This window comes from Raphanus sativus, chromosome 7, assembly GCF_000801105.2.
Source record: "Raphanus sativus cultivar WK10039 chromosome 7, ASM80110v3, whole genome shotgun sequence".
Taxonomy (NCBI): Eukaryota; Viridiplantae; Streptophyta; class Magnoliopsida; order Brassicales; family Brassicaceae; genus Raphanus; species Raphanus sativus.
In genome coordinates this window covers 21353760-21375623 of record NC_079517.1, presented here as the reverse complement: position 1 = coordinate 21375623, position 21864 = coordinate 21353760, and the positions used below count along the sequence as shown (strand labels likewise).

Genomic DNA, 21864 nt, shown 5'->3' with positions numbered 1-21864 from the left:
GGAGACATAGTCCACAGCAACTAGGATGTACAATTCTTGTGTGGTTACTGGGAAAGGTCCCATTGAAATCGATCCCCCAGCAATCGATGAACACTTCAACTTCCAAGATGTAGTTTCTGAGGCATCTCGTTTCTCTTTACTTATACTCCCCATCCTTTGGCATGAATTGCATCGAGATATGAAGGCGTGAGCATCTCTGAACATAGTGGGCCACCAGAAACCGGCTTGGAGGATCTTGGAAACAGTCTTGAAGGTGGCAAAGTGACCAGCATAAGAGGAACCATGGCAGTGGTGAAGGATCCCTGGAATATCAGCCTCTGGAACACATCTCCTGAAGATCCCATCCTGCCTTGCCGATAAGATACGGCTCATCCCAAAAGTAGTGCCTTGCCTCCCTCAGAAATTTCCTCTTCTCATTCCCAGTGAACCTCAAAGGCTCTTTCTCAGCTGCCAAGAAGTTGGCAATCTCAGCAAACCATGGAAGGTTCGGGTACTCCTTCTGGATCACTGCAACGAATGCTCCTTCTACGCGGGAACAGTCCTTATGGCAGGTGACGACTGCTCCATGTTGCGCAGACCAATCGCATTGACGTACTCCATCGGTTGTTCCACATCAAGAACTGTCTCATCTGACACTTTCATCCTGGAGAGATGATCTGCTACTCCATTATCAACCCCTTCTTGTCTCTTATCTCCAGATCAAACTCTTGGAGCAAGAGAATCCATCTTAAGAGCCGCGGTTTAGCATCCTTCTTCGTGAGTAGGTACTTGAGAGCCGCGTGGTCTGTGTGCACAATCACCTTTGATCCAACCAGATAGGATCTGAACTTCTCAAAAGCGAACACGATGGCAAGGAGCTCCTTCTCTGTGGTTGCGTATCGGCATTGAGCTTCATCTAAAGTTCTGCTTGCATAGTAGATCACGTGAAGCTTCTTGTCTTTACGCTGTCCAAGGACTGCTCCCACTGCAAAATCACTTGCATCTGTCATGATCTCAAAAGGGAGATCCCAGTCTGGAGGTTGGACAACTGGTGCACTGACTAGAGCTCCCTTGATCGTGTGGAATGCGGCTAAGCAGTCACTGTCAAAGGCAAACTGAGCTTCCTTGCAGAGCAACCGAGTGAGTGGTCTCGCGATCTTAGAGAAGTCTTGGATGAACCTCCTATAGAAACCAGCGTGTCCCAAGAAACTCCTGATTCCCTTCACTGAAGTTGGTGGTTGCAGACTCATCATGACCTCGATCTTTGCCTTGTCCACCTCAATGCCTTTCTCGATATCTTGTGTCCCAGAACAATCCCATCTCTGACCATGAAGTGGCATTTCTCCCAGTTCAGCACCAGATGCTTCTCCTCGCATCGCTTCAGTACCCTGCACAAATTTGACAAACAGACATGAAAGGAGCTTCCATAGACGCTGAAATCGTCCATGAAAACCTCCATTATGTCTTCGATCAGATCAGTAAAAATCGACATCATGCATCGCTGGAAGGTCGCTGGAGCATTGCACAAGCCGAAGGGCATCCTCCTGTATGCATATGTTCCATAAGGGCATGTGAACGTCGTCTTCTCCTGATCATCTGGGTGGATGGGAATCTGAAAGAAACCTGAATAACCATCTAAAAAGCAATAGTAAGGGTGGTTAGCCAATCTCTCAAGCATTTGATCAATAAAAGGAAGTGGGAAGTGATCCTTACGAGTCGCAGCATTCAACTTACGAAAATCAATGCACATGCGATGACCAGTAACTGTTCTAGTGGGGATCAATTCATTCTTTTCATTGGTTATCACAGTGATCCCACCTTTCTTAGGTACTACATGCACAGGACTAACCCACTTACTATCAGAGATCGCATAGATCACACCTGCTTCTAGAAGTTTCATTATCTCTTTCTTTACAACATCTTTTAGATTCGGGTTTAACCTCCTCTGATGTTCTACAGAAGTCATCGATTCATCTTCCAGGTGTATTCTATGCATGCACAGATCAGGTGAAATGCCAGGTATGTCAGCTAGAGAATAACCCAAAGCCTTACGATATTTTCTCAGCTCACACAAAAGCAGAGCAGTCTCTGCATTGTTCAGGTCAGCATTCACAATGACAGGATATGTGGAGTTGGGTCCAAGAAATGCATACCTGAGTCCCTTGGGAAGGGATTTGAGCTCTACCTTTGGAGCTTTCAGCTCGCTCCATGAGTCATCGGTCTGAGCTGCCGGAACAGACGGGTTCTGAGGCGCGGTTGTTCCAGTCGCTGTGCTGGACTCACTGTTCTCCCCAGACTTAGATTCGCCACCATCCTCTCCATACTCCTGGCTGAATCCAGGAATTTGGCATAGGCATCAGCATCAACACTCTCTAAGCTCTGCTCGGCTTCAGCTCTGACTAAGGCGAGTTCAAGTGGATCCTCGGTGAGAATCTCCTCGATCATTCCTTCATGCGGCTCTCACCATCTTCTTGGACAGTGAAAGTTTGTCCATCCAGCATCGGCTTCTTGAGCATCTGATCCATCTCAAACTTCATCACAATATCTCCAAGGTGGAGATCAATCTTCCCTTGTCGGACATCAATGATAGCTCCAACAGTGCAGAGGAATGGTCTGCCTAGGATCAGGGGATCATTGGAGTCTTCCTCGACTTCCAGAACAACGAAATCGGCAGGAACATTGTGTTCCAACCAGAACTTGAAGATCTTCGAGGATTCCAACTGGAGACTTCACAGATCGATCAGCAAACACTAGTGACATCCTGGTAGGCTTGAAGTCCGTGTATCCAAGGCGCTTAGCCACAGTATATGGCATGAGGTTTATGCTCGACCCTAGATCGACCAGTGAGCATGAGAAGAGTGTTCTCCCAATCTGAACCGAGAGAACAAATTTCCCGGATCACCCAACTTCTTGATCCTTCTGTTCTGGAGCACCGCGCTGCACTCCTTAGAGACAATCATGAACTCGCTGTCATCAGATATCTTCCCAGAGATCAGTCCCTTGACAAAGCTACGCATGGATGGTATCATCTGGATCGCACTCATCAGAGGGAGCTTGACAGTTAGGTCTTCCAGCATCTTCCTGCACTTCATCTCTTCCTTATCCTTGCGTGTAGCCTTAGCTGGAACAGGGTAGGGCACTTTCGGTACATACTGACGAGCAGGAGAAGGTGCTGCAGTCGGTGGAACAACCCCAGCGGGTCGCTCTGCTTCAGGCGGAACAGTCTCAGTAGGCTGTTCTGCGTCTTCCTCATCTGTGCGTACAGCCTTAGGTGGCTGATCTGACTCCTTCTGTTTCCTTTCTCAGCCGATGTGAATCTCCTGGGGTCTAGATCAGGCAGTTGCTTTCCACTCCTCAAACCTACTGCATTGCACTCCTTGGGGTTCTTGTCTGTTTTTCCAGGGAGAGTTCCTTGCTGTCTCTTCACATTCTCAGCAGTCTGAGCAATCTGAATATCCATCTGTCTCATATGGCTTGAGACATTGTCATACTTCACACTCAGGTCATTGAACATATGATTCATCCTGGTGTTGATGTCGTTTGTGACCTGGTTCAGTGCTTTCCCTTGGATCTGCTGTCCTTGGAGCAGTTGGCTCATCATATTGGCGAGGCTCTTCATGTCATCATGCGGAGCAGTCTGAGTCGGTTGTGCAGCTTGCTGATTAACCGGCTGTTTCTGGCTGTGGAACTGGCATTCTGAGCTGGGTTAAGGACAAAGGTTCTTCCCTGATTGCCATAAGGCCTTTGGTATCCACTGTTCTGACCCTGGTTCCCTTGAGCTTTATCGTCTGGTTTAGGGGCATTGAACAGGTGGGGATTGTTCCTCACGTTAGGGTTCGGGTGATAGTTCTTGAACTGCCATCCTTGCCCATTCACATAACTCACTTCATGCTGATCCTCAGCCGACTGATCCGCCTCTGATGTGCCTTCCGCGGTAGCTTTATCCTGTGGGGATTCTTCCATGATGAAGACCTGGTTCTGGTTACTCTTAATCAGCTGATCGACCTTGGCAGAGAGCTCATCAATCTTGCTGTTGTCGATGCTCTTCACCTTCTGAGTGCGATCAGTCTCGCGGTTATTGTCAGCTGAGCTTGAGGCCATGTTCTCAATCAACTCGAATGCACCTTGAGTGGACTGAGTCATGAAGTCTCCCTTACTGGCTGAGTTCAAAGCGTTCCTGTACTCCCAGCCTACTCCATCGTAGAACACTCCCAGCAGATAGTCTTCCTCAAAACCATGATGTGGGCACTCTCTGCGGTAAACATTGAATCGCTCCCAAGCATCGCAGAACGGCTCGTCCACCAGCTGTTTGAAGGTCACGATCTTCTGTCTCAGAGCTGCCGTCTTCGATTTCGTGTAGAAGTGGCTTAAGAAAGCCTCTCGGACTTGTTCCCAAGTGGTGAGTGATCCGGTGGGTAGTGAATCAAGCCAGCGAGCAGCTTTCCCATCAAGAGAGAAAGGGAACAGAGTACACTTGATGTAATCGGGTGGTACTCCATTCGCTTTAGTGAAACCACACATCTTCTCGAAGTGCTCGATGTGGTCCATCGGTATCTCAGCAGGAAGTCCATTGAAGATCTTCCTTTGCACTAGACTTATCAAGGCTGGCTTGATCTCGAAGTCTTGCCTAGTGCACGGTGGAGGGGTTATGGCAGATCGCGTAGCAGGCAGATTACGCAGTAAGTTTCTCTGGCCGATCTGGACCACTTCCTCCTGTTGGTTCGCAGCATTCAGAGCAGCTTGCTCGGCAGCAGCTTGCTGCGCTTGGATCGTCTGCTGCATCTGCTGCATCTGCTGTTGCATGAGTGCAAACGCAGCAGTGAGATCATCTGGATGATCACCCATGTTGGTGTTCGTTGATCTCGGCTGTTGACGGTTCTGTCGTTCCAATCTCGCTAGTTCCTCGTTAGAAAGCTGATGCAATGGTCCTTGTGCGTTGCTCCGAGTATGTCTACTGGTCATGCACCTGGATCATCAGCTGAAACAAAGAAAATAACACGAGTTAGATATCTTAGACTAGATATGAAACCGAAAATTAGAGGTAAAAAATCTGGTCCCCGTCGCAACGGCGCCAAAACTTGATACACTAAAAATGAATCCTTGCTACTGCCAAGTTAACAGTTGCAATTGTAGTATTTGAGATTCAAATCCAGAGGACCAGTCTACACTCTAGTTCTATAAGTTTCAGAATCAAGCTAAGAAGAAAATATGATTTGGTTTAAAGAGGCGATAGCTAACAAGCAAAATAAACACGAGATTGATTCAATTAAACAAGAGCTAGCCTAGGGTATTTCATTGGGTGTTGAATTGGAGCCAAACAATTATTCAAGCGCGATGAAGTGCTTTCTAGAACTCGGATCACTCAGCTGGAACACTCCACTGTCGTGGTGGTGATCGCTTTGCAGATCGATCTCACCACCTAACTGTCGTTGGGATGAAGATCGATTGCAAGCTTTAGAGAACAGGTCCGATCAGTTCACTTACCACCCTAATATCTACTTTCGCTGATTAGGGATACTAAGCTCATTCAATACATGTCAAGTTATCATCCTAAGCGGTTAACTAGGTGATGAACTAATGATCTAACATCAAGTGATCAGTTTAATGAAAGCAGTAAGAACAGTATGAATGAAGAACAGTTATGGATCGCTTATCTATGTTTAGCTCATGTCTCAACACCCTAAAAACCCTAGGCGAGCAAGGTCACTACTCGATCATGATGCACATAAACAAAGACATAAATCCTGAATAAAATTGCATAAGAACAGAGTGTGAAATAATAGGGTTCAGATGATCTTCTCTATGAGAGGATGGATTCTTCTCCCTTACAAGTTGCAGATCGCAAAATACTCAGTGTTCTCTTGTAAAAACTAGCGTAAGTAAATAGAAAATAGATAGATGGCGTTTTATATGGAGGCGCCAATCAGAAGAAAAGAGATTAGGGCAACAGGGGTTTAATTCCCGAAATAGGAGTTTCCATATTCGTCTGGAACAATCTCCGGATCACTCCGTCTGCTTGTTCCGCTTGAGAGAGAACAGTCTCGGGACTGTTCTCCTGAGTGTTCTCCGCAGGAATGCTCCAAAAGGACTTCTTTTCATCAGGCACCTTCTCTTCTTTCTTCGGCTAACTCCAGACCTGTAAAAGGTCAAAAAGGACTAGACTGACACGAATTAGTGACTTGAAACAAATGAAAACATATATACTATGATGTGAAAAACACCATATATCAGTCTTCTCGACGGGTGGAGATGAAAGAGTATCATGAAGGTGATTAGAGTAAGGGTAATGGTTTTGGGGGGTCCAAAAACGCCCCCAAAAAATATCCATGAAGACAATCAGTTGGAACTGTCGAGGGATAGGGAACGACCTCACAGTTCGACGCCTTACGAAGATGTGTCAGAAGCATCGCCCAGGACTCGTGTTCCTTTCTGAAACGAAGAATAAGAAGCCGATGTTGCAAAACATTCAGGCGGATTTAGGATTTGATCATTTGTTTACCGTTGAGCCACTTGGAATCAGCGGAGGTCTAGCTTTATTTTTTATGGAAGAGTTTCAAGTTAATGTTTTATTTTCAAATAACAGAATGATTGACATTGAGGCAGTCATTGATGGAATAAAAGTTTTTATGACGTTTGTTTATGGAGACCCTGTTTTAGAACGGAGAGAACAAGTATGGGAACGTCTTACGCGTTTTTCAACAACAAGAAATGGACCATGGTTCATGATAGGGGATTTTAATGAAATAAAAGATCACAATGAAAAAACGGGTGGAAGACGACGGCCTGATAGCTCTTTTATACCCTTCAGGCAAATGCTCAATGATTGTGGTATGTTGGATTTTCCATATACTGGTGATATGTTATCTTGGGTGGGGAAAAGAGCCAGAGGAGCAACAGTTAGATGTCGTTTGGATAGGGCCGTAGGGAATGAAAATTGGCACGAAGAATTCCCTCACTCTTCGGTTAGGTATATGAAGCTATGGGGATCGGATCATCGTCCGGTCCTAGCAGACATTCTCAAAAGGCCGATAAGGAAATCAAAGAAATTTAAATTTGATAAGAGATGGCTGGAGAATGAGGAGTTGAGGCAGATTGTACTGGAAGGGTGGAAATCGCCAGACTTGCCGACAAATGCGAACATCATGGATCATATAGCAAGTTGTAGGAAAGCTATGAGCCAATGGAGAAGACAACATAATTTCAACTCGGATTTGCTCGTGGAAGAGCTTAAGGAAAAGGTGGAAGGCCTTTATTCGAGTGACACAGCAACAACCGAGGAAATAGCAGAAGCGCTGAAAGAACTTTCTGATGCTCTTAAGGCAGAAGAACTGTTCTGGAAACAGAAGAGCAGAATTTTTTGGTTGCGCGAAGGAGACAGGAACACTAATTTTTTCCATGCGCTGACAAAGCAGAGAAGGGCGAGGAATAAGATTACCCAGCTGGTAGATGAGAGCGGCAATGTAGTGGAGGACGAGGAAGGCCTGGTGGCCATTGCTACCAGTTATTTCAGACAAATTTTTGAATCATCGAATCCAGAGGAGATAGAGGAGGCATTATCGGAGGTGTCCACAACAATTACAGAATCAATAAATAATGACCTTACTGCACCGGTGTCTGAATGGGAGGTCAAATTGGCCCTATTTGCTATGCATCCAGAGAAGGCACCTGGGCCAGATGGAATGACTGCACTCTTCTATCAGAAATTTTGGGATATTGTAAAGGAGGATTTAACTCTTATGGTTAATCAATTCCTTATAGATGGGACGATGCCGTGTGGACTGAATGATACCAATATTTGCCTTATTCCCAAAACGACGCGGCCAAACGAGATGTCGCAGTTCTGGCCAATCAGTCTATGTAATGTGAGCTATAAAATAATCTCTAAAGTCTTATGCCAGAGATTAAAAAAGGTTTTACCTGATAGGATTTCGGAAACCCAGTCAGCCTTTGTTGCTGGGAGACAAATTTCGGACAATGTTATGATAGCTCAGGAATTATTTCATGCTTTGAGGACTAAGCCGAGCGGTCGAAACAAGAGGATGGCCATTAAGACAGATATGAGCAAGGCGTATGACAGGATGGAGTGGTCTTTTATTGAGGCAGTTATGAGGAAAATGGGGTTTTGCGAAACATGGATTACATGGATCATGAGGTGTATATAATCGGTAAAATATAAAGTTCTCATGAATGGACAACCCAGGGGGAACATTGTTCCAGAGAGAGGTTTACGTCAAGGAGATCCTTTGTCTCCTTTCATCGTTATTCTATGCACGGAAGCGCTCGTTAGCCTTCTTAATCATGCAGAGAACCAAGGGAAGATAACAGGGATGCGTGTCACACGAGCGTGTCCTTCGGTATCGCACCTTCTCTTTGCTGATGATAGCCTTTTCTTTTGTAAGGCGGAGCCCCGTGAATGTGAAGAAGTGATGGAAGTGGTCAGGAAATATGGGAAAGCTTCAGGACAATGTATAAATTTTGAGAAATCTTCATTACTCTTTGGTAAGAGGATTAATGCCGCCACGCGTCAACAGATTAAGGATACGATTGCGATTCAGAATGAAGGGGGAATGGGGAATTATCTTGGAATCCCAGAGGACATCAGTGGATCTAAGTGCAAGCTTTTTGCCTTTTTGAAAGATAAATTATTGCATCGGGTGAATGGATGGACAGGTAGATGGCTTTCGAAAGGGGGAAAAGAGGTGCTGATAAAATCGATTCTGCTTGCTTTACCAACATATGTTATGTCTACCTTCCTACTCCCGTTAGAGATCTGTGAAAACCTAGCGAGTGCAATTGCACAATTTTGGTGGAGCTCAAATCCACCTAAGAGAGGGATACATTGGGCTAAATGGGAGAAGGTTTGCTTGCCAAGGGAGGAAGGAGGAATTGGTTTTAGAATGATTCATGAATTTAATTTGGCATTATTGGCAAAACAACTCTGGAGACTAACGCAGTACCCTGACTCTTTGGTCGCTAGGGTATTAAGAGGAAGGTATTATAAATTGAGTTCGCCTTTACGTACAATTAAGGTAAGCAGCCCATCATATGTGTGGACTAGCATTTCAGCGGCAAGAGAGCTTCTCCTTCTGGGAATCCGACAAAAAGTTCATTCGGGATACGATATTAAGGTTTGGGAGGATCCGTGGATTCCTACCATCCCAGCTAGATCGGCTCGGCCCATTGCTCCAGTTGTTCACCCGAACATGAGAGTCAGTGATCTTATTAATCGGGACCTAGGGGAGTGGGATATGGATAGACTTGAGAGCTACGTCGATGCGGAAGACATACCACTTATTAGGATTATGTCTATAAGTTCATCTCATCGACGGGATACATGTTGCTGGAGTTTTACCAAAAATGGACAGTATACGGTTAAATCAGGATATTGGGTGGCTAGGAATATGCTGAAGGAAGTGGAGGAAAAAGAAGTTTTAGAGCCTAGCATAACAAAACTCCAAGCCTTTGCTTGGAAGGTACAAGCTCCCCAAAAGATTCGCCATCTTCTGTGGCAATTGATAACTGGACACGTAGCAGTAACAAGGAATCTCGTACGGAGGAACATGCGATGTGATAATTATTGTCCGCGATGTGGGGAAGCTGAGGAATCGGTTACACATGCAATTTTCGAATGCCCGCCAGCACTACAAGCTTGGTCTCTATCAGCTACTCCAACAAACCCGAATATTTTTCCGGTTCAGAGTATCTATGCAAATATGGATTTTTTATTCTGGAGGAAGTGTGCTATTGTAGAACCTGAATTAGACAGGGACCCTTATCCCTGGATAATATGGTGCATTTGGAAAGCGAGGAATGATAAGCTCTTTAGAGGAATAGGTAGAGATCCATTGGAACTGGTAAGATATGCGGAAAGTGAGTGCCAAGCCTAGTTTAATGCAAATGAAAAGGTGCCAGGAAACCTGCAAGAAAATGGAAGGAATGAACATAATGAAGAAGCTCAAGTCATAGGCTTGACTAATATTTGCATGGTGGATGGATCCTGGACGGCTACAGCTCAGTATAGTGGTTGTGGTTGGGTATGGATGGATGGCTTGGGCAAAGTACAGCTTATGGGAACGAAGAATCTTATACGGAGAGAATCAGCTTTGCACTCGGAACTGGAAGCACTGAAGTGGGCGATGGAGAATATGCTTCAACATTCGACATGCCAGACTTTTGGAACGGATTGCAAGAATGTGATAGATATGATCAAGAACCCTCAAGCGTGGCCGAGTTTTGCAACGGAGTTGGAGCGAATAGGAACCCTCGTAGTATGCTTCCCGGATTTCAAGATTTCATATATCCCACGAGCGAGAAATCACATTGCGGATTTTTTAGCTAGGACTGCAAGATCTTTTCATAGAGATCTTTATTTTATGGGTTGTTCTATTCCGGTCTGGTTACCCAGACCACCTCATGTTCTTTGAGTAATAGAATAGCCTTTCGATGTCAAAAAAAAAAAAAAAAAAATAAGGATACAAGCACAAAATTTGTATATTTCATCCATAGAGGAATAAAAGTTTTTTATCCAACCATGAAAAAGATCGGAAAAAGTCCCTGTGGAAGGTTTTTGCGATAAATTACGAGTTTTAAGAAACAAACTTTATTTGACAGCAAGAAACAAACTTCAGTCAAACAAAATTCAAAATGTTGCCGCGGAAAAGCATCATAGCATAATCTAATGAGATAATCTTCGGTAAAACAATTTTCAGAAAATGCTTATGGAAAAAGCTCTTGTAAAACAAATGAAATAGTACACGAAGCTATCAGCAAAGGGAATGAAAAACTGCTCAACCTTGGCTCCAGATCATGAATGGGCGACCAGAATGCGCTCCCTCATCGCCAGGTTGCCATTGGGCGACCAGACCATGCTCCCTCGTCGCAAGGTTGCCAACGGGCGACCAGACCACGCTCCTTAAAACCAGGTCACCAACGGGCAACCATACCACGATCCCTCGTCGCAAGGTCGCCAACGGGTGACCAGGAAGCGTGTAACGCCCGCTCCCGGAGTATTTTTAATTACAAAATCTGTGGTCTTCAAAAGAGGTTTCTTTGTAAGAAGGCGAAAACTCTTCTAAGTGTTGGAACTTTGTTTTCGTTATGAATGAATAAGAACTTCATTTTTCTCTAAGTATTAAAAAAAATTTGTACTATTAAAGCATCGATAACTTAGAATAAACGGGGTTAAACCGACCATAGAACGACCAAAGTCTAAGGAAGTGGTTGACCGACCGCAGAGCCAACTAAGGAAGGTTTGGACGTTCGGGAATGCGGGTTCCAAATAAGACAAGTTTGATTAGCTATCCTTAGCGGGACACGCTGAAAGGAAGGTCGGGTGTGCGGGAGTCGTTTAAGGAAGACTTGTAGAGATTTTGTCGGACTTCGTGGGCAAGGTTTGACCAAGCCAAATAAGGAAACATCATTAAAATTCCGGCTTGGTGAGCAAGTCCAAGAGTAGTATAAAAAGGGACTCCAGCTCTTATTCTAGACACAACTCAAAAAGCAAGTCTTAGAGAGAGTCCAGAGCAAGAACGCAGATCTTAGAGAGAGAGCTTGGGAAAAGAGGATCTAGCAAGGAGGATCGCAGGATTCTTCACCGGAAAACGCAGCTAGGCTCAGAGTCTTCGATCTATTAAGATCAATCCAGGTGAGGATGTGATTCGTGGCAGTCCGATAATAATTGTTTTGTCTGGTTCGATTCAGTTTGATCGTGTTTATGCTTGGAGAGAATTCGTTATGGAAAGTTTGTTCATCGTGTTCATAGGGAAATGTTTGATAGAATTGTTTAAGGAAAGTTCATTCAACAATGCTCTTAAGAAAAGTATGATAGTAATTGTATATGGAAAGTTCGTTCTTGGTGTTCTTATGAAATGCATGTTAGATTTGATAGATGGATTATTGAGTCATGTTGGGATGTTTATGTGAGAAATGAACGTTTGATCTTGAAAACCTAGGTCAGGAAACTATAATGCATTTAAGGAAAGGAAAATTGAATCGAGTTAATTAAGGAAAACGATTAAGGGAATGTTATGGACCTTCGGGTCGAAGGTTTGGCTATGGGCCGTATATGACCGATGGGTCACAGATTGGCTATGGCCGCAGGTACGGCTTCGGCCGCTGGTTGGCTAAAGCCGCAGGTTTATGGGCCTTCGGGTCGAAAGATTAAGGAAAGGTTAAGGTAAATGAGAAATGTCAGAACTAGCTAAGTACATGACTGATAGAATTGAACGTTAGGATGTTAGTATTGATTGAGTTTCTGATTATTAGGCTGTAGTTGGCGGTATTGAGCGTCCTCACTGAGTACTTTTGTATGCTCATGCCTCCTTTTGTGATGCAGGTGATGAGTAGTTGATCGGCCGGAGCGCGGGACGATGAAGACCATCGGGGCGGGTTTTCTTTTCTTATAAACTTGGGTTTTTGTTTGGCATTTTTATGAATCTTATACTATTACTGTACAGTAGTGATATACCATGATCTTTCTTGAACTCATCCTGAAAGCGAGTTGCGCGAAAGTTTTGATATACCATGATTTTGTCCCGATTTTACCCATGGTATAGAAGTGTTTTAGATACTATTTACTACGATATAAAGTCTATTTAGAGTATTTACAGGTTTAGGGACGTTTCAGAGAAAAGTGGTGATTTTAGTGTCTTTTGAAGCCTTTTGAGTGCAGAGCTGCACAGACACATCAGATATTTAGTTAGCTTTCCAATGCCACCGATCTGAGGTCAATCCAACGGTTAGATCAAAAGTTATGCCTGTTTTACTGAAGCGTGGTCAGTATGCCTCGCGAGAGGAAGCTGTCGAGAAGAGGAATGCATATCGATCGATGCAACACACTGCATATCGATCGATTTGGATTCCAGAACGTGGGAAAAGCATGTTTAATGACTGACTGAAGCCCATAAGCAACCAGAAATTACCAATATGCCCATGGACGACCAGAAATCCTATTTATGTGTTTTCTAAGCCATTGTTGACGGCTACGCTCTTTCTTTAAGTTTTGTTCTATTTCTTAGTTAGGAGAGAAGGGAGGAACTCCTTCAGAGTCCTTCTGGAACTCCATTGGTTTTAGTTTTATATTATTTATGCTTTTCATATCTATTCATCTATGATTTCTGTGACAAACTTCATGTCTGAATAGATCCACCTGTTAGATTTAGGGTTCAGATAGGTTATGTGGGATTAGCCCCAAATATGAATACCTGAGCATGTGATATTCATCTTAGGAGATCATGCTTAATGCTTGTGTAGGAGTAGCTAACCTACACATGAATACAGAGATAACATCCTTGGATCTAACTTCTCTGAGCTAGGAATTTGCTGGGAACAAGCGACAACTGACTTGGCAAACTCCTTAGTGAACTGTATTCAACCACACGCTTAAAGCTTACTAGTAGAACATCGATCGATACTCCTATAGAGTAATCGATCGATAGACACGGGGAACTGTCGATCAACATCGGCGACAACACACCGATCGACGCCCTAATCTATGATTCGCCAAAGGGAGTTTCATCGGTTCTAGTAATAGATAGTTATAACGACAGTTAGGCTATTGCATCGTTGGGTTCTTTAATATCATGCAAGCATCTCATATAGGCATTCATACCATTATAACCCTGATAACATGAATAGAAACCCTAGATCTAGCAAACCATCATTCCATCAAACAACTCTTTGTCTTGTTGAATAATTGTCTTGTTCAACTTGTTTACTGCTTATTTACTGTTATATTTATTTAATTACTGTCTTAAAATCTATTAGCCTAGCTTAATCATATAATTTTAGATCTAGTGTGTGCCCTTTTTCATCTTATTTTCTTTGTGTTTGTTGGATTATCTTGTTCACTTAGCATGTTTAACCTTGACTCATCTTTGGTTTTTGGGTTAATCATGTCTATTAGTGAGTAGATCTATCTAGGATACATGGGCTAGGGTGATTAAGGATGATTAGTGAAGATCTAGGGTGTTTAGTGTTAAATCTACTTCTTTCCTTGCTTGTTGAGGGTTCTCAATGCTATTTTGGTCTTGATCATACTAAAATAGATCTTTAGGCATTTCCTGCCCGAAAAGTGTATGATGAAATGCCTGAACCAACTCTTCAATGCTTTTAATGCACTTTGCCAAAGAGATTTGTTGTTAAAGGTGTTAAGATTGCTAGTAGACTTGTTCTCCATGATTGCTTTAGTAACATTCAACCAAAGGGATTTGATGCTTGAGTTGCTTTAGCAAATGAACATTCATCTAGGGATAGAGCTTGTTTAGCATTGTGTCTATGCATAAGGAAAGTGCTTGATTGATAGCTTGTCACCTTTAGATTGGATCTACATCACACAAGATCAAATGCCTAGCCCCATGAGTCCACTTGCTTCATATTGAGAAAGAAAGTTCACTCTTTTATTGCATTTCTAGTCTAGTTTTAGTTCACTTCACTTCACTCAATTGGTTGCACTTAGATTAAGCATAGACTTGCATTCTCTTTGCTTTAGAATCACTTAGGATTGGTTCGACAATCTTTTATACTACATCATTTGATAGGGACCCTTGAAAAGTCCTAACATCAAATTGGCGCCGTTGCCAGGTTCTAAGTTGATTTTGACATTGAGATTTAGTCACTTGCTTGAGACTAAGTCATTTTTATTTTTGTTGTGATATTGGCTCTGCTTTCTTCCTCTTTTTGCATTTCAGGTGTATGAACTTGAGAAGTAGAGGGACTACAAACCTCACTCCATTAGTACCAGACATCAGAACTTTGGAAAGAGAGAATAGAAGGAGGAGGAGAGAGGAGGAGCAACAGGCTCATTTAGACAGATTGGGTTTTGAGATGACTCATCATCAGAACCTGAATCAGGCTGGAGAGATCCCCTTGGGAGCTGCCCAAGAGGGAGATGGTCAAGGAGCTGCCAACCTTCGACCACAGCGCCAACCACAACACCCACAACGCCCAGCTCGTGCCATTGGAGCCTATGATCAATCTCACATTCATGGTTATAGGTTGGGAATCAGAGCACCAGCTGTGGAGAACAACAACTTTGAGATCAAGTCAGGACTGGTCAACACCATAGAGAACAACAAGTATCATGGCCTTGCTGCTGAAGATCCATATGATCACCTGGACAAGTTTGACAGATATTGCTTGTCCAAGACCAATGGTGTTTCTGAAGATGTCTTCAAGCTCAAGTTGTTCCCTTTTTCTTTGGGAGATAAAGCACACCAATGGGAGAAGACTCTTCCAAGTGACTCCATCACTACCTGGGATGATTGCAAGAGAGCATTCTTAGAGAAATTCTTCTCTGCCTACAGGACAGCCAAGATAAGGAATGAAATCTCTACCTTCCAGCAGAAGAACCTTGAGAGCTTTAGTGAAGCATGGGAGAGGTTCAAGGGCTATTGGTCTCAGTGTCCACACCATGGATTCACAAAGGAAAGCTTGCTGAGCACATTTCACAGGGGTGCTCTACCTGAGTACAGAGCCAGATTAGACACAACAAGCAATGGATTCTTCCTAGGCAGAACTGAAGAGGATGCAGAGGAGCTGGTTGACAACATGGTGAAGAGTGACTCAGTCTACAGTGGGGAGCACGACAGGGCCAACAGAAGTGATGATCAGCACACGTGAAAGGAGATTAAGTCTCTCCAAGAGAAGATAGATATGCTTATCAAAGAGAAGGCTAAGCAAGGACAGTTGAACTCTATTGGAGACCAGAATCAAAAGCAGCATGTAGGGATCATGGAGGTGATGGATTAGAAAGCCAAAAGGAGCTGTGCTTCATCAATTCTAATGGCACCTGGTATAGGAAAGAGCCAAACTTTCAATACCAAAACAACTACCAGCAAAGACCTCACTACAACAATCAGCAAGGAGGATACCAGGCCACGCAAAGCTACCCTCCTAGTTTCAGCAACCAAAGTAATCAGTTTACTCAAGCTCAAGGCAGTTCTTCTCAAGCTCCAGCTTCAGATTCAAGTGTGGATTCTATGTTCAAGAAACTCTTGGAATTTCAAGCCAGAAATGAGAAGACAATGGTTTATGAGTTCAAGAACATCCACACAAAGATTGATGTGAACTACTCTGACCTCAACAACAAGTTCTTACAACTTGCATCTCGCTTCAACGCTTTGGAGAGTCAGGTCGCCTCTATGCCATCATCTTCTAAGAGCTCAATGGGATCTCTACCAGGAAAACCAGAAAAGAATCCCAAGGAGTCTTGCAATGTTATCATCTCTACTACTTCTTCAGAGATTGGGCTGAGTGATTATGAGAAAGATGTAGATGAGATTGAGAAGCTAGTGTTTGGGACTAAGCTTGGGAAAGTTGAGAAATTGGTTATAGCAACAGCTGAAGCACAGATGGTGGATAAAGCTATGGAAAGGGTTCATCTACAAGCTGAAAGGAAGGTTGAAGCAACGAATTTGCAGAAAGCTGAGTCTAAGGCTGAGAAACCGGTAGAAAGGAGAGCTGACCACAAGCTGAAAGGGGCCAAGCTGGACGAAGCTCCTGAGGTTGAGCTACCACCATATGAGTTCCCACTCCCATTTCTGGGGTCAGGCTTCCAGAAATCTCCGGTATGCGTGAAGCTCATGTCCAAATGATGCTCATCAAGGACATTCTACACCAGCAAGCAGAAGTGGCCGAGCTTTTGGACATCTCCATTTTTAAGATTGATCCACCAGTCCCTCCACAGTCCCTCCCTAAGCTAGAGTCTCAAGGGAAGTTCACATTGTCTTGCTCCCTTGGTAAAATCACTATGAATGATGCTTTGGTTGATAATAGTGCAAGTGTGAATGTGATCTCATTGGAAATGGTGAAAAGTCTTGGTATTGAGAGCATGGAGCCAAACACATCTTCTCTCATGTTTGGGGATTCATCTTCTACAACCCCCATTGGCCTCATCAAGGAGTTCCTTTTGAAGATTGGAGCATGCACAATTCCTGTAGACCTCACTGTTCTGAAGATGGCAACTGAGAAAAGAGTTCCTTTGATCCTTGGCACTCCATTTCTCACAACAGTTGGAGCTTGCATTGACTTCTCAAACAAGAAGGTCACACTCCTCAATGTAAACAAAGCTGTCTCCTACCCAATTCAGTCTTCAATGGATGTTGGGTATTGTGGAACAATCACTTGTGAAGAACCATCCATTGAGAATACCCAAGCTGAAGTGGCTGTTTGTAAGGAAGAAGGTCTTATTGGAGAGTCTTCTCGAGAGCTATGTGTTGAGCACTTGGAAAGTGCTAAAAAGGAGGAGGTGAGTAGAGCCACAAAGGCTGCTCATGACATGAAGAAGATAGTGAAAGAAAATCATTCTCCACCTCTTGATAAGACTCCTCACACTCTCACTCTCCACCCAATGAAGCTCAAGGATGGAGCCATTGAGTACAAGATCAAGTGCAAAGGCAGGTCCAAGCCATTCTCAAGTGCAAAGGCCATCATCACTCCTCAGCTTCAAAACGACCCCATCAAGCTCCAAGAGCTCCTCTCTCAGGTCCTCACCATCACTCTTGAAGGTGGGAAGGATCCTCCTTCTCACTAGTACAAGAGAAAAGGTAGTCAAGCTAGTGACTCAAAACAAGCTCACTTGAGAGGAATTCCCATGGTTATCCTTGTATATAAATTTGCTATTTCATTTCTTTATGTTTTCAATAAGTGTGGCAGAAGTTTCAGGCCAGCTCAAAGCTCATTTGGAGCTTCATGGGAAATTGAGATAGCTTTCTAATGGAAGTGGTCTCAAGTCATTTGGAGCTATATTGGAGGAGTTATGATCAATCTAATGGAGGCATATCAATACCGACCACAGTACGCCTGGAGCGGGGTTACGGAGCGGGGTCGCAACCCCGCTGTGTATCCAGAGCGGCCAGACAGAGCGGCGTCACATACCCCGCTCGGGTTACACATATAAATACTTTTGAGATCCCAAAGTAGGGATTAACTCTTTTTTTCTCTCAAAACACACATTTGTAAACCTTGAAGAAAGCTTGGATCTTTGATCCTTTTTCATCTTATTTTCTTTGTGTTTGTTGGATTATCTTGTTCACTAAGCAAGTTTAACCTTGACTCATCTTTGGTTTTTGGGTTAATCATGTCTATTAGTGAGTAGATCTATCTAGGATTCATGGACTAGGGTGATTAAGGTGATTAGTGAAGATCTAGGGTGTTTAGTGTTAAATCTACTTCTTTCCTTGCTTATTGAGGGTTCTCAATGCTATTTTAGTCTTGATCATACTAAATAAGATCCTTAGGCATTTCCTGCCCGAAAATTGTATGATGAAATGACTGAACCAACTCTTCAATGCTTTTAATGCACTTTGCCAAAGAGATTTGTTGTTAAAGGTGTTAAGATTGCTAGTAGACTTGTTCTCCATGATTGCTTTAGTAACATTCAACCAAAGGGATTTGATGCTTGAGTTGCTTTAGCAAATGAACATTCATCTAGGGATAGAGCTTGTTTTGTACTGTGTCTATGCATAAGGAAAGTGCTTGATTGATAGCTTGTCACCTTTAGATTGGATCTACATCGCCCAAGATCAAATGCCTAGCCCCATGAGTCCACTTGCTTCATATTGAGAAAGAAAGTTCACTCTTTTATTGCATTTCTAGTCTAGTTTTAGTTCACTTCACTTCACTCAATTGGTTGCACTTAGATTAAGCATAGACTTGCATTCTCTTTGCTTTAGAATCACTTAGGATTGGTTCGACAATCTTTTATACTACATCATTTGATAGGGACCCTTGAAAAGGCCTAACATGAAGCTCATGACATGAAGAAGATAGTGAAAGAAAATCATTCTCCACCTCTTGATAAGACTCCACACACTCTCACTCTCCACCCAATGAAGCTCAAGGATGGAGCCATTGAGTACAAGATCAAGTGCAAAGGCAGGTCCAAGCCATTCTCAAGTGCAAGGGCCATCATCACTCCTCAGCTTCAAAACGACCCCATCAAGCTCCAAGAGCTCCTCTCTCAGGTCCTCACCATCACTCTTGAAGGTGGGAAGGATCCTCCTTCTCACTAGTACAAGAGAAAAGGTAGTCAAGCTAGTGACTCAAAACAAGCTCACTTGAGAGGAATTCCCATGGTTATCCTTGTATATAAATTTGCTATTTCATTTCATTATGTTTTCAATAAGTGTGGCAGAAGTTTCAAGCCAGCTCAAAGCTCAAGCTCTAGACACCCATTACCACACTTCTCTCTCCACTTGAGGTATCACTCCAACCCTTCTTTGTACATACCATTGCTTTTATCATATTTTCCGTATCTCCTTCTATCTTATTCACACAGAGACTGTGTGATTTAAGTGTGGGGGAGGTACCAAGTATTTAATCATGTTTGTTTTGTTGATTGTGAGTCTCATGCATTGCATTGTACATTCATATATGTATAGAAAAAACCATAATAATTAAGAAAAAAAAATATTGAAAAATGCATAAAGAATCATGTAGTTACATCACTTGTATTCTTAGGATTGAGTCTAGATCATATAGATTGCATTCACTTGCATATGGAGCAGCTGTTAATAATGCCTTGTAAAGTGGGTGGTGAGTGGGTGGGTGTATGTTGAGAAAGTCATTTGGAGCTATATTGGAGGAGTTATGATCAATCTGATGGAGGCATATCCATACCCGACCATAGTACGCCTGGAGCGGGGTTACGGAGCGGGGTCGCACCCACACTGTGTATCCAGAGCGGCCAGACAGAGCGGCGTCACATACCCCGCTCGGGTTTACACAGATATGGAGGAAAAACGGCTGGAGCGGGGTTGTGACCCGGGTACGGAGACCCGGGTACGGAGGGTCGCTGCATGTTTTCATCTTAGGCGATTTTTAATGTTTTTAAGGGCTTTTAGACTTTTTAATATCACCCATTAGGATTGGAAAGGATCATATAAATACTTTTGAGATCCCAAAGTGGGGATTAACTATTTTTCTCTCAAAAACACTTTTGTAAACCTTGAAGAAAGCTTGGATCTTTGATCCTTTTCATCTTATTTTCTTTGTGTTTGTTGGATTATCTTGTTCACTAAGCATGTTTAACCTTGACTCATCTTTGGTTTTTGGGTTAATCATGTCTATTAGTGAGTAGATCTATCTAGGATTCATGGGCTAGTGTGATTAGTAAAGATCTAGGGTGTTTAGTGTTAAATCTACTACTTTCATTGCTTGTTGAGGGTTCTCAATGCTATTTTGGTCTTGATCATACTAAAATAGATCCTTAGGCATTTCCTGCCCGAAAGGTGTATGATGAAATGTCTGAACCAACTCTTCAATGCTTTTAATGCACTTTGCCAAAGAGATTTGTTGTTAAAGGTGTTAAGATTGCTAGTAAACTTGTTCTCCATGATTGCTTTAGTAACATTCAACCAAAGGGATTTGATGCTTGAGTTGCTTTAGCAAATGAACATTCATCTAGGGATAGAGCTTGTTAGTATTGTGTCTATACATAAGGAAAGTGCTTGATTGATAGCTTGTCACCTTTAGATTGGATTTACATCACCCAAGATCAAATGCCTAGCCCCATGAGTCCACTTGCTTCATATTGAGAAAGAAAGTTCACTCTTTTATTGAATTTCTAGTCGAGTTTTAGTTCACTTCACTTCACTCAATTGGTTGCACTTAGATTAAGCATAGACTTGCATTCTCTTTGCTTTAGAATCACTTAGGATTGGTTCGACAATCTTTTATACTACATCATTTGATAGGGACCCTTGAAAAGTCCTAACATCAGTGGTACTCATCAAATGGATTGCACCTTATGCTTGTTCTAGATTATCTAACTAGAATATAGATCACTAGGATCTTTGATTATCTTGAATTATCCATTTGAGCTGGCTTGTCTCCCGTTGAGAAGAGCGACAGCCCTCCTTGAGACCTAGTATTCATTATCGGCTCGCGCTTAGGCATATCTAGAAGCCGTCGATCGATATCCCGACAGGTGAATCGATCGTCGAGCGAAAGGTGTATCGATCGATATCTCAAAAGGATTTCGATCGACTCTTTTTCTGTGTCAACATACGACAGTTGAGGCCATAGATCTAAATTATTTAACCAGTGATACATCACTTGATTTAACCGGCTGAGATCTATAGTATCATGCAAGCAACTTGTTAAAGCATTTATAGAAATTATAATCTTCATTCCTGAATAAAAGCCCTATGTCTAGCACTCTTTATCACATTTAAACAACTCATCATATTGTTAGTTAGAGCAACTAACTTGCTCATTTTAGGAATTGTTACTTTTATTTTCATCATATACACCAACTTCACCTAGGATTGATTAGTAGATTTTATTTAATTGGTTCTCTAGCTCCTCGTGATTCGATCCCTAAGTACTACAGTTGTACCTCTTATTTGAGAGAGTAAGCTCTACTGGGTAATTTGAGCACTATCAAATTTGGCGCCGTTGCCGGGGAGCTTTGATCGCCATTAGATTTAATCTTATTAATCTTAGTTTTTTCTTTTTACCCCCTTTCTGATTAAATTTTTTCTTGTCTTTTCAGGTACATGCCCAGCAGTACCAGAAGCAACAGGGGAAATCAACTATTATTCTCAGAAGATCCTGCACACTTGGAACGCTCAATCCGCAAAGACCTACGCTCCGCATCGATCGACAGAACCGCAGTACCGTCGACTGATACTCACGTTCAACCGTCGACCGACACTCAGACAGCACCGTCGACCGATACCGTTCGCCGATCCACATCGTTCGATACTACTCACCGTACATCGATCGACACTACTCCGCGAAGCATGGTTGCGATTGTTATCTTCACGCAGGGCGAGATTGGAAACCTGTATGACCAAGATGGTCATCTGCGTAATGCAACAGGTTAGAATCTAGATGCACAGGGAAACATAATCCCTGAGCCTGAAGCTGAGGCTACAGGAGAAG

The 21864-nt window shown here is 43.0% G+C and overlaps 2 non-coding genes and 1 pseudogene across 2 annotated transcripts; 2 read left to right on the top strand and 1 right to left on the bottom strand.

Moving 5' to 3' along the window:
• The first annotated feature begins 4210 nt into the window (after positions 1–4210).
• Positions 4211–4317, top strand: LOC130498180 (small nucleolar RNA R71). The gene has a single exon (XR_008937101.1). It is a non-coding gene; the product is annotated as a small nucleolar RNA R71 (small nucleolar RNA).
• Positions 4318–6256: 1939 nt separating this feature from the next.
• On the top strand, positions 6257–10895 carry LOC130498083 (uncharacterized; annotated as a pseudogene).
• Positions 10896–15288: 4393 nt separating this feature from the next.
• LOC130498150 (small nucleolar RNA R71) lies at positions 15289–15395 on the bottom strand. The gene has a single exon (XR_008937072.1). It is a non-coding gene; the product is annotated as a small nucleolar RNA R71 (small nucleolar RNA).
• Positions 15396–21864: the final 6469 nt, after the last annotated feature.